Raw genomic sequence first — 9,571 nt, forward strand, 5'->3', positions numbered from 1 at the left:
TTTAAATTTCATATTTCAATAATTTTAACGAGAGTCTTAATCCCAGAACCCATTCTTTTCTAATTGGTTTAAGCAAGAAGCTGATATGGTATATGAATTCCCATACAATTTCAACTCCCTATCCTGGAATAAACTCTGAAATTAACTTTAGGGACTCATAGTTAATAAGAGCTAAAGGTATATTATAGGTACGTTCAACTGAACCACTCAATTTGTTTATTCAACCAAAACATGCATTTTAAGGTTTGTTACTGCCTACAGAATCCATTAAATATTGATCACTGATGGAAGACTTGCACCTGGTGAGAGTCTTTGTAGTAATTTTTCCCACAATAAGATTTAAACTTAATGAACATCTTGGGGATCATATCATAAATATTTAATAGTAACCTAAGGATAAAGTAGTAGTAAAGATTTTATACCTGCTGAATGAACCCAATAAAATATTTCCAGGATACTGTATATTAGCAACCAGGCTAAGCAGCAATCTGGCAAAAAGTGTTTAACTATGTGCTGTAGTATTATATAATGAACAGTAAAATGTGGTTTTCTACTCAGAGTTATAGTTTACTTGGAATGAATACAAATAAGAAAAATGTAGTGAATAGGCATTAATTCATTCAGCAAAACTTTATCAAGCATCTTGTATAAGTCAGCCCCTTTAAACACTGAACACAAAAAACTGAAAAGAAAATAACTGACAGGGGGCTGAGATTGTGGCTCAGCGGTAGAGTGCTTGCCTAGCATGTGCAAGGCACGGGCTTCGATCCTCAGCACCACATAAAAATAAATAAATAAAATAAAAATATTTTTTTAAAAAATAAAAAAACCTGACAGATACATGCAAGCAATTTTAATGTTATAAGGTAAATGCGAAAAAGTTATAACATGACAGCCTAAGAATAATGTATTGTAATATGTCAAATAATTTCAGAGAATCTAAGGATAGGGAGGATTGAAGTTTGGGAAAGGCAGGCCAGGCAAGAAAAAGTAGAAACTGCCATTTCCATGGGCGGGGGGGAAGAGCCTAATACACTCCTGAGTCTACTAAATAATTATAAGAATTATTTATAGTTCAACAGATTTTGAGAACATACTTCAGACTGCCACTATCCTTTCAAAAGTATCTTGATAATTCAGAATGACCATTTATTCAGTTTTATTCTGTTTTACATGTATCCTACTTTGCTTATTTAAAATCAAAAGCATCACAGCTTTCTTTCTCATCCTTAGGAGCAGCTGTACAGCATGCTCTTGATTACACAGAGTAAAAGAAAAAAGTGAGCTTTTCCCTAAGTAATCTGCATTAAATCATCACCTTATTTATAAATACAGAATAATACTCAGTCTTAGATTACTCAGGCCTCATTTGTCTTCCATCAATCAGATGATCTGATTTGAAGATTCTGAAAGTAACCAGCGCTATAAGCCCTATTAAAACCTATTTTAGAGATGGTTTTATCTAGCTAATGTGGTTACAACTAGCTAATATTTTCTAAGAGTGAGGAAAGTGTCCAACACCGGGTCTGTTTTCTGGATGTTTAGGAATTCTTCCATTTGTGTGAAAGTCTACAGAATTATTACTTTTGTTATTAGCCATTATTTGGTAAATGCTGTAGTCAGGATCAATCATAATACTAATATTTCACATACATTTAACTTAAGTCTTGAGAGGCAAGTTCTTCCATTAAAAATGAAGAACTTGAGGAACAGAAGGTGATTTTACCCAGTATCACACAGCCGGGGGAAAAAGAAGTGTCAGGACAAGTTTGTCCAACTAGAGTAACTGTTTTTAACTATACTGGGCTGTCTCCTTTTGGATAAATAAAGATGCTCCCCTCCCCTTTCTTATCCAGCTGCTAACATACCTAAGTCAAGCACCACAAAGGTCTTGAAGAATTTAACTTCCCTTTTTAAGTGTGTAGCCTCATTGACAAGTGATAAGCATCAGTCCTTTGAAGTTATAGATCAAGGCTATAAAGTATGAAACACAACATCTCTACTAAGAGGTGCAATACTGCCAGCTCAGAGGTGCATGTTTTGATGAAACACCATCATTCCAATTCTGTTCACATTTGTGGTTTAATCTCTATATTGTACTGGCAGTGCCCCCCTATGGAACAAGAACACACCTGCCCTGTAATTTCCAAATTGGTCTTGTGTTTGTGATGCTCTATCAGACAATAATGCCCACCTCCCTTCTAGCTATTTGTTGATTAGAAGAATGAATGAAGGAACAAACTTATCTTTATGGAAAGCCTCCCTCAAAAATCCCACCAAAGATGTACTTATATTTTCTGCACAATGCTATCAACTAACCCTAACCTTAAATCATAATTTAGGGAACAACTATAGACCAAAGCCAAGCCAGGATAATTAACTACCTGCTTAAAAGTTGTTTTTTTTTTTTTTTTCTAAAAATAAGGTGGAAGGAGGACCAGACAGTTTGTAGTAATAACATGAGTTCAGGAAATTTCAATTGCATTACAGACTATTCACCTCCAAAACATAGAAATTACTTTCTGGTTATGTTTCACTGCACAGTGACACAAAAGGCAACTGAATTTTTCTCATTAAATATTTAATTTTGTTCTAGAAGGCATTTTACAAGGTCAAGGATGATAAGGTTTTCCCTAGTAATAAGCCCATAGTCCTACTTATTCACTATTTTAGAGTCAATATGAAATAAAGAATCTTTTTTTGTGAAAACGTTTAACCTGAGAATTGGTTGTGTCAAAATGACTGTTAATCTGCAGATATTCTTCTAATCTGATTGTATTTGGATTTGTTTACTATTTTGGTCCTTGCCATCTCTCTTACACCTTTGAATTTTCCAGAAATCAGAAGCTAGCACATACAGAGTTTACACAGGCTCTCTACAGAAAGACTATTCCGTACTTCATTCCCTAGCACCACCTCTTTAACCAGGCTCAAATTCTACATTCTCTTCAAACCCTAACTATTCACACATTAAATTCTATTTACTTACAAGACTCTCAAACTGTATAGAACATGTAGCCACTATGAGCTTCAGAGAAACATATTTCATTAAAATGTTAAATACAAAATTTTGGTATAAAGCATATGAGTAGCACAAATAACAGCAATTCCCCCACCCCACCCCTCTTTGATTATCTTAGATTCACCAATCAAAAAAGGCCCAGTTTAATTGAGCTGGCATGATAAAATAAAGTTCCTTCGGTTTTAACTCTATAGGGAAAGTAACTGAACAATCAACCCATTCTTCCATTCTTATTTCTATAGTCATCAACCCTCATTTGTCCATAAGACTGGCTGTACAATGAAATGTTGCCTGAATCTAGAATCACAAATAAAATCCAGTTAGATCTTTTAATATGTTATAATTCTGCCCTTTGAAACCAGCTTCCTACTATGCTGCAGAATATAGCCATGATTCTCTCAAAGATGAAGATACCACACAGACCTGAGTGTGTGAAGTGTGAGGTCAGGGACAGGCATGCAGAGACTGATTCCATCTGCAATAAACAAGAAAGATCTAAAATTTGCATGTGGAACAGTGACACCAAGAAACTGATTTCTGTCTTTTCATATGCATAGATTATGCAAAGTTAATGTAAAGATAAATGCTCATCACCATGTAAATACAGTGCTATCAAATGACAGATGCAGAGCTTGCTCTTAAAATAGTGCTTGTATTGTCCATCCATCCCAAGGAAATGCACAGGCCCATATATTTGACTGAAGCAATGTCACATAGTGAAAGAGACTGAGAACCATACACCCCATGTACTGAGGCTCCCCTCCACAATAGCCCATCTACTTCTGCTTGAACACTGTGGAGGCAGAGGAAGTTCATGATCTGTAGCCACAGTCATTAAACGTCACTATCTGAAATAAGGCTTCTTTGTACTCAGTAAAAGCCTACATCCTTATAACTTAAAACCAGCACTTCCTGGTCTCCCAGAGTCTGTGGAGCCCTACAAATTTACCAGTTTCCTGGGATCTGAGGCAGGACTGAAGGTGCCCAGTGCTCTCCAGCTGGTCCCATAAGATGCTGCTCAGAGCCACACTTACCACACAGGCCTGCAGGAAAAGCCCTCACCCTTCTCAGTCTCTCTCTGCCCTGACCCATCTCTCCTTCAGTGAATGTCTGACTAATTTTATTTTCATCTCTTCACACTGCCACCACATGTGACACACCCTGTCCTGTAGCACTATGGGGCAAAAATACTCAATTCCTGGGAACAAGATATAGGGGCATTACTTCCACTTGCCAGTTACCTTTCTAAGATAGGTTCCCCCTACTTTTCATCAGAACACCCTACCCTCAGCCTGCCCAGTGCTGGCATTTTCTGTATCCACTGCTAGGCCTTAGCCTCTTTCCCACTAGTGAAACTCAATGGTAACTGCTGCTGCAAGATACTGCTCAAGCTAGCCTGGCAGCAACCACTTCCCTTGTTCTCTGTGCCCACAACAGAATGCTACAGAATCTTGAGCCAGATTCCAAGTTATGCTGGCTTCTCTGCTTACACAGCAGGAGACTCAAGGCAGCTGATTTAAACCCATGTTTCCCTAACTACAAAGATGAGACTGGGAGAAGTATTATTAGGAGCTAATAATGTACTGGAAGAGTTGATCTTGGCAATATGATGACACTACCCCACCTGCCCCTGGGGCTCAGCCCACCAGATCATGTGATATGCCAGAGTGGAAAACTACCATGTCCTCCCAGGCCTTTAAACAGACAGGAGTTTACAGTAATTTCCTGATCAGTGTGGCCCAGAACAAAACAAATAAGCACAGGAAAAATGTAGAACCAAGATGATTTCACAAGTTCAGGTTCTGTTCTAGTCTTAAATTTGCTCACTTATTGATTACTACAACAAAAAGAACCAAACTGCTGAAAATGCAACTTGTCACTATAACAGTTCTTAGTATTTTTCTCTTATTCTCCTTCTTTCTTGGTACATAGATAATATTAAAGAAAAAAAAAAAACTTTTATCAAATAAATGAATTTTCCCAAATGCCTAGGTAATAAAATAAATCATGATGTGTGTTCCTTGCCTACTTCAACCAGAGAAAGCTAGACATGCCTTGTTCGCAATGATTTCATGCTTGCTGTCTGACCACCACTTTTAAATGCTGCACAGGCAATATGCATAATATGCATGAGAATTTGAGTCAACAGGACAGTTGTTTCCATTTAACTACACAGTTAATGAGCTTCTTTGCAATAGGTATAAAAAGATAAAATAATAACAACTTGTTTATGATAAAATAAGGTTTCCAGCTTGAGGAAAGACTGCTGACAATAATTTGTCATTTTTAGAATCAAGTAAAAAAAAAAAAAAAAAGCTTTTAAGCAACATTCCAGAACATCCACAATCATTAAATACAAATGTGAATTAGTACCACTTGGCATCAATAAGCCATTTTCTTTGGAATACTCAGAGGCAGCCTAAACACTGCAGAAAAGAAAGGGACAGGCAGGGTACTAGGAGGAGACAGAGAACTGGATGTTTTACAAGGTGGACAGAAAGTGATGAACAGGGCTCATGAACAGGAAAAGCAAGGAGAGACCAGAAGGTCCTTGAACCTCTGTCCAGAATTGTGTAGAAAACATACAACAAGCTTACCAGCTAGAAGATTCCAAAATTTCAATTTTTTTTAAAACTCCCCATTTTTAAAAGTGAGACCCACTGTCCTTGGCTGATCTTCTGTTACTCTTCACCCGACAAAGACTACAAACCAGAGGCTATCAGGGACGCCCTTAAAGGTAACAGATTAAATATTGAAGCAGATCCAACCCAAGTTAAAAGATTTCCTTGCCTAAACTATTTTTCTCTGCTTTAATTACTAAATCCTATAACTGGAATTCATCCCCGATTCAAAGAGATGCTAAAAATAGTGTGTTTTAGAATATAGAATGAGACACATCATGTAATTTTGTTACTAAATGGACTCCTAGTGTTTCACTGCTCAGTAACGTACTCTTCAAATACATTTCCTCTTTTTTATTAATCAAAAACTGTAAAACACTTCAGAGACACATTAAACATTAATTATCAATATGAATTATATTTATTAGTTTATAAGTGAAATTTCAGCCATATACTAACCTGACTTAAAAGAGTCTCCTGACTTGTTCCCTTGTCTCTAAATAAAATACAAACAGGGCTGGGGATGTGGCTCAGTGGTTAAGCATCCCTGGGTGCAATTGTCAATAAAAAGAAATTGAAGAACCCAAGCCATGGCCTACTTAGCTTTGGCTCCATCCAGAAAATCTCATTCATGTACCCTTATAAATAAGCTAAAAAGAGGATTTCTTATTCTGATTTGTTATTTTCTTTCTGCTTTTTACAAAAAGAGAATTTCTTATCTGGGTCAAATCTGCCTTACATCTTACTGGCTAGGTTTCTGCCCGTCTTCCACATGTACTACATACCATCCCTGGATTCTGACTGCATGTTGCTTCAGGAGGGTAGCTCATGTTTTTATTCACTTATTTTGACTACCTTGATTCCTAAATAATCTCCTGGCTTCTATTCTGGTGCCAGAACCTCACCTTTATCTGCCAGACCAAACTTGACTCTCAAACCTGACTTTCTAACCTGTCCTCACATGTACAACAGTTCATCACCTACTCAGGGGAGCCTTCTACAACTGGTCAAAAGAGGAAGCGTGCTGTTTATTGCATGCAAAACTTCCACTGCTGTTTTAGGAGAAGGATAAATGTAACAACAGTTCTGATGATAGTTACTCTCACCTCTCTTTGACCCTTATTTTCTTCAAGCTCAAACTCTGAAATGGGGACAGATGCCCTGGCCTACTACAATACCACGGCGCAGTGAGCTAACTTTTGGATACCCATGCATTAGAGCAAGACCCAAACAGGATTTGTATTTAATTTCATTAAATATGCTGACTCTGAAATTTGGACAAAAGAAAATAAAGAAAAGTACTATATAAATTCACAAAAATACTTAGGAAATGTGTACAATACCAGAAGGAAATAGTAAGACATAAATGCTGCATTGCAGACGTGGCTTTTTTCATTATTACCATAACAATTTTTACATATCCCTGAATCAATCTATATTTCACAGCAAGCTGTAACACTAAACCTGACATAAAGATTTCATGTTCAATCCAACAGGTAACTTCAGGTGTTTTTTTTTTCTTATTCCCTGAGGATCAAGTATAGTAACAGCCACTATACCAAATGGGTCCATAAACTTCCACCCAGAGGGGACTTTCTTGTGTTCAAATAGACTGACAAACAGAGCAATAACATCTGACAACATGTCTACATTCAATTCTCCTGAGCCTCTAGTCAAATTCTAACTCACACTTTATCTAAAGTAATGAAAGCTAAATGACTTACCACCACATTACAAGAATACTACAGTTCACAAAACAAGATAAAAACAAGGAAAAAAAATCACCTCCTAAAAAGGAACATTAAACTTTAGTTGCCTAGAAAGTAACTCAAAAATATCGCTAGCATTAAATCTCATCTCCAATTAGCTGAGTGGCAGTAATCATTTAATTAGTGGCATCCAATATGATCTTGGAGGAAACATTTTCTGTGAACCAGAGACTGCATGGAAAAAGGGGAAAGATCAGAGGTACAAGACTTAGAGATCTGAGTTCCTTCCTGGATCCCCCACCAAAATCTCTGGGCCTTGGGACAGTTACTACTGTCTGAGCCGCAATCTCCACACCTATAAAAATAAAGCCAATAACATCTCCCCCAGAGTGAGAAGATTGGGAATGATGAGCTATCATGGTAAGGAACACAGCAAGGTGGCAGAGGCATTTAGTCAATATTACTCTTCTACAGACAGCAAAACATGAAACCTGTGAATAGACAGGGAGGGAGGTCAAAAAGCACAACTACCATACCTAGCAGCATTACCAGGACCAAGTACTCATACCATCCCATATGTGCACAGATGGCATGCCCCTTCTCCCTCTCTGAGGTTACACAGGTAGGAATGGTCTATCTCCAAATAACAGTAATGGATGCTCAGACAAGAGATTGATGTAGTAGATATCCCAGCATCTTTTTTATTTTTAAAATAAAGACAACAATGGCCAATTTACCTACCAAAAGGGCAAAGAAAAGTGAATATTACAGATAGTAGATTTTTGATGTTTCAGGTCCTCAGGTTTATTTCTTAAAAGCTTGATTTACTTTTGCAAAATAGTCTGTGAATAGCTTGAATTCTGTATAAGATACCAACCAAATCTGTCAACCCTGAAGGACAAAGACACCAAGATCCTGATTCTGTCACCCATTATCATTCCCTTTACTTAACAGCATTCTTCTTACAAAATCTTGAGGAGCCGTCTCTCCCAAAGGAAGACCTCATCTCTGTAGAACCTTCCAGCAATGATTAAATGACTATAGCACTCCACTTATATAGTGCACTGAAGAAATTACAATGGCAACTAACCTACACAGAGACAGACAACAGGCTTGAACTCAAAAAGCACCCCAGCAAGTCACACACACTATTTCATCATCTCCTTTCACAATGCTGGATGAATAAATTCCATGGAAATTTCCTAAAATAAATACTGTATAATTCAGATACCAAAGATATATAATTATGTCACTGTGTATTACAAATACAGATTTTAGTACCATTTTATTAATCTCAATGTTTAAATTTAATGACATCAAATCTTTTTATAATATAAAAGTGATTAGCAATTTTAAAGATACATTTGACAGCATCTGAATGAGTTACTGCACATAAAAATACAAAAACGTCATTATAGAAACCAACAAAATTGTGAGATTTCAACATATCACAGCACTCTCTCCTGCATAACTTTTAAACTTCAGCATTCTCAACCTAAGAGAACTATAAGCTGGCCATCTCTACCCTGTCACAAAAAAGGCAATCCCTCCACTATATATACCAGCCTTCCAACAAGGAAGGGAAGGAGGAAAGAAAGAAGTAGGGAGGTGGGCAGAAGACCTGGGCAGGAGTCACCACTGATTCTCTGTGGCATTACTTCTTCCTGAAGGTAATAAGTGATACAGAGCAGAAACTCCTGTCCCTCTTTGCTGATGACCCAGCATAAGGAGAAAACAGGAACCGAAACATCTGATCTCCAATATCTACCAACTGACAAAGGAAGAGAACCCACCTCCTATGAGCAGTGTAAGTCTTCTTATTTAAAACATCTTTGTAGCTGGGATTTGTAGCATGAATTTGCTAAGATGAAAAGCTAAGGAGGACTGTATCTACCCCAACATAGGGCACTTGAAAGGGAACAAATGAGGAATATGGTCACTACTACTGGCTGAGACTGTGGTACTGCTCCTGGCACTCTGTTTCCATGCTCTACGTACATATGTCTCTAAATCCTCATAACAACCCTATGAGTATTCCCATTTTATAGATGAAGAAACTAGGGAAGAGTCAAGAGCCTTGGCCAAGGACAGGAGGAAAAATTGAAGTTGATATTCAAAACAAAACAAAAATATGTTTCCAGATAATATACTTTCAACCACTAGCCAGTCCTTCTTTTATTTGAAATGAAATAATATCACTGTAAAAACAACTCTTAAAA

The sequence above is a fragment of the Marmota monax genome, unplaced genomic scaffold (assembly GCF_021218885.2).
Source record: "Marmota monax isolate L192 unplaced genomic scaffold, Marmota_monax_Labrador192_F-V1.1 WCK01_AAM20220418_F8-fsc00255, whole genome shotgun sequence".
NCBI lineage: Eukaryota > Metazoa > Chordata > Mammalia > Rodentia > Sciuridae > Marmota > Marmota monax.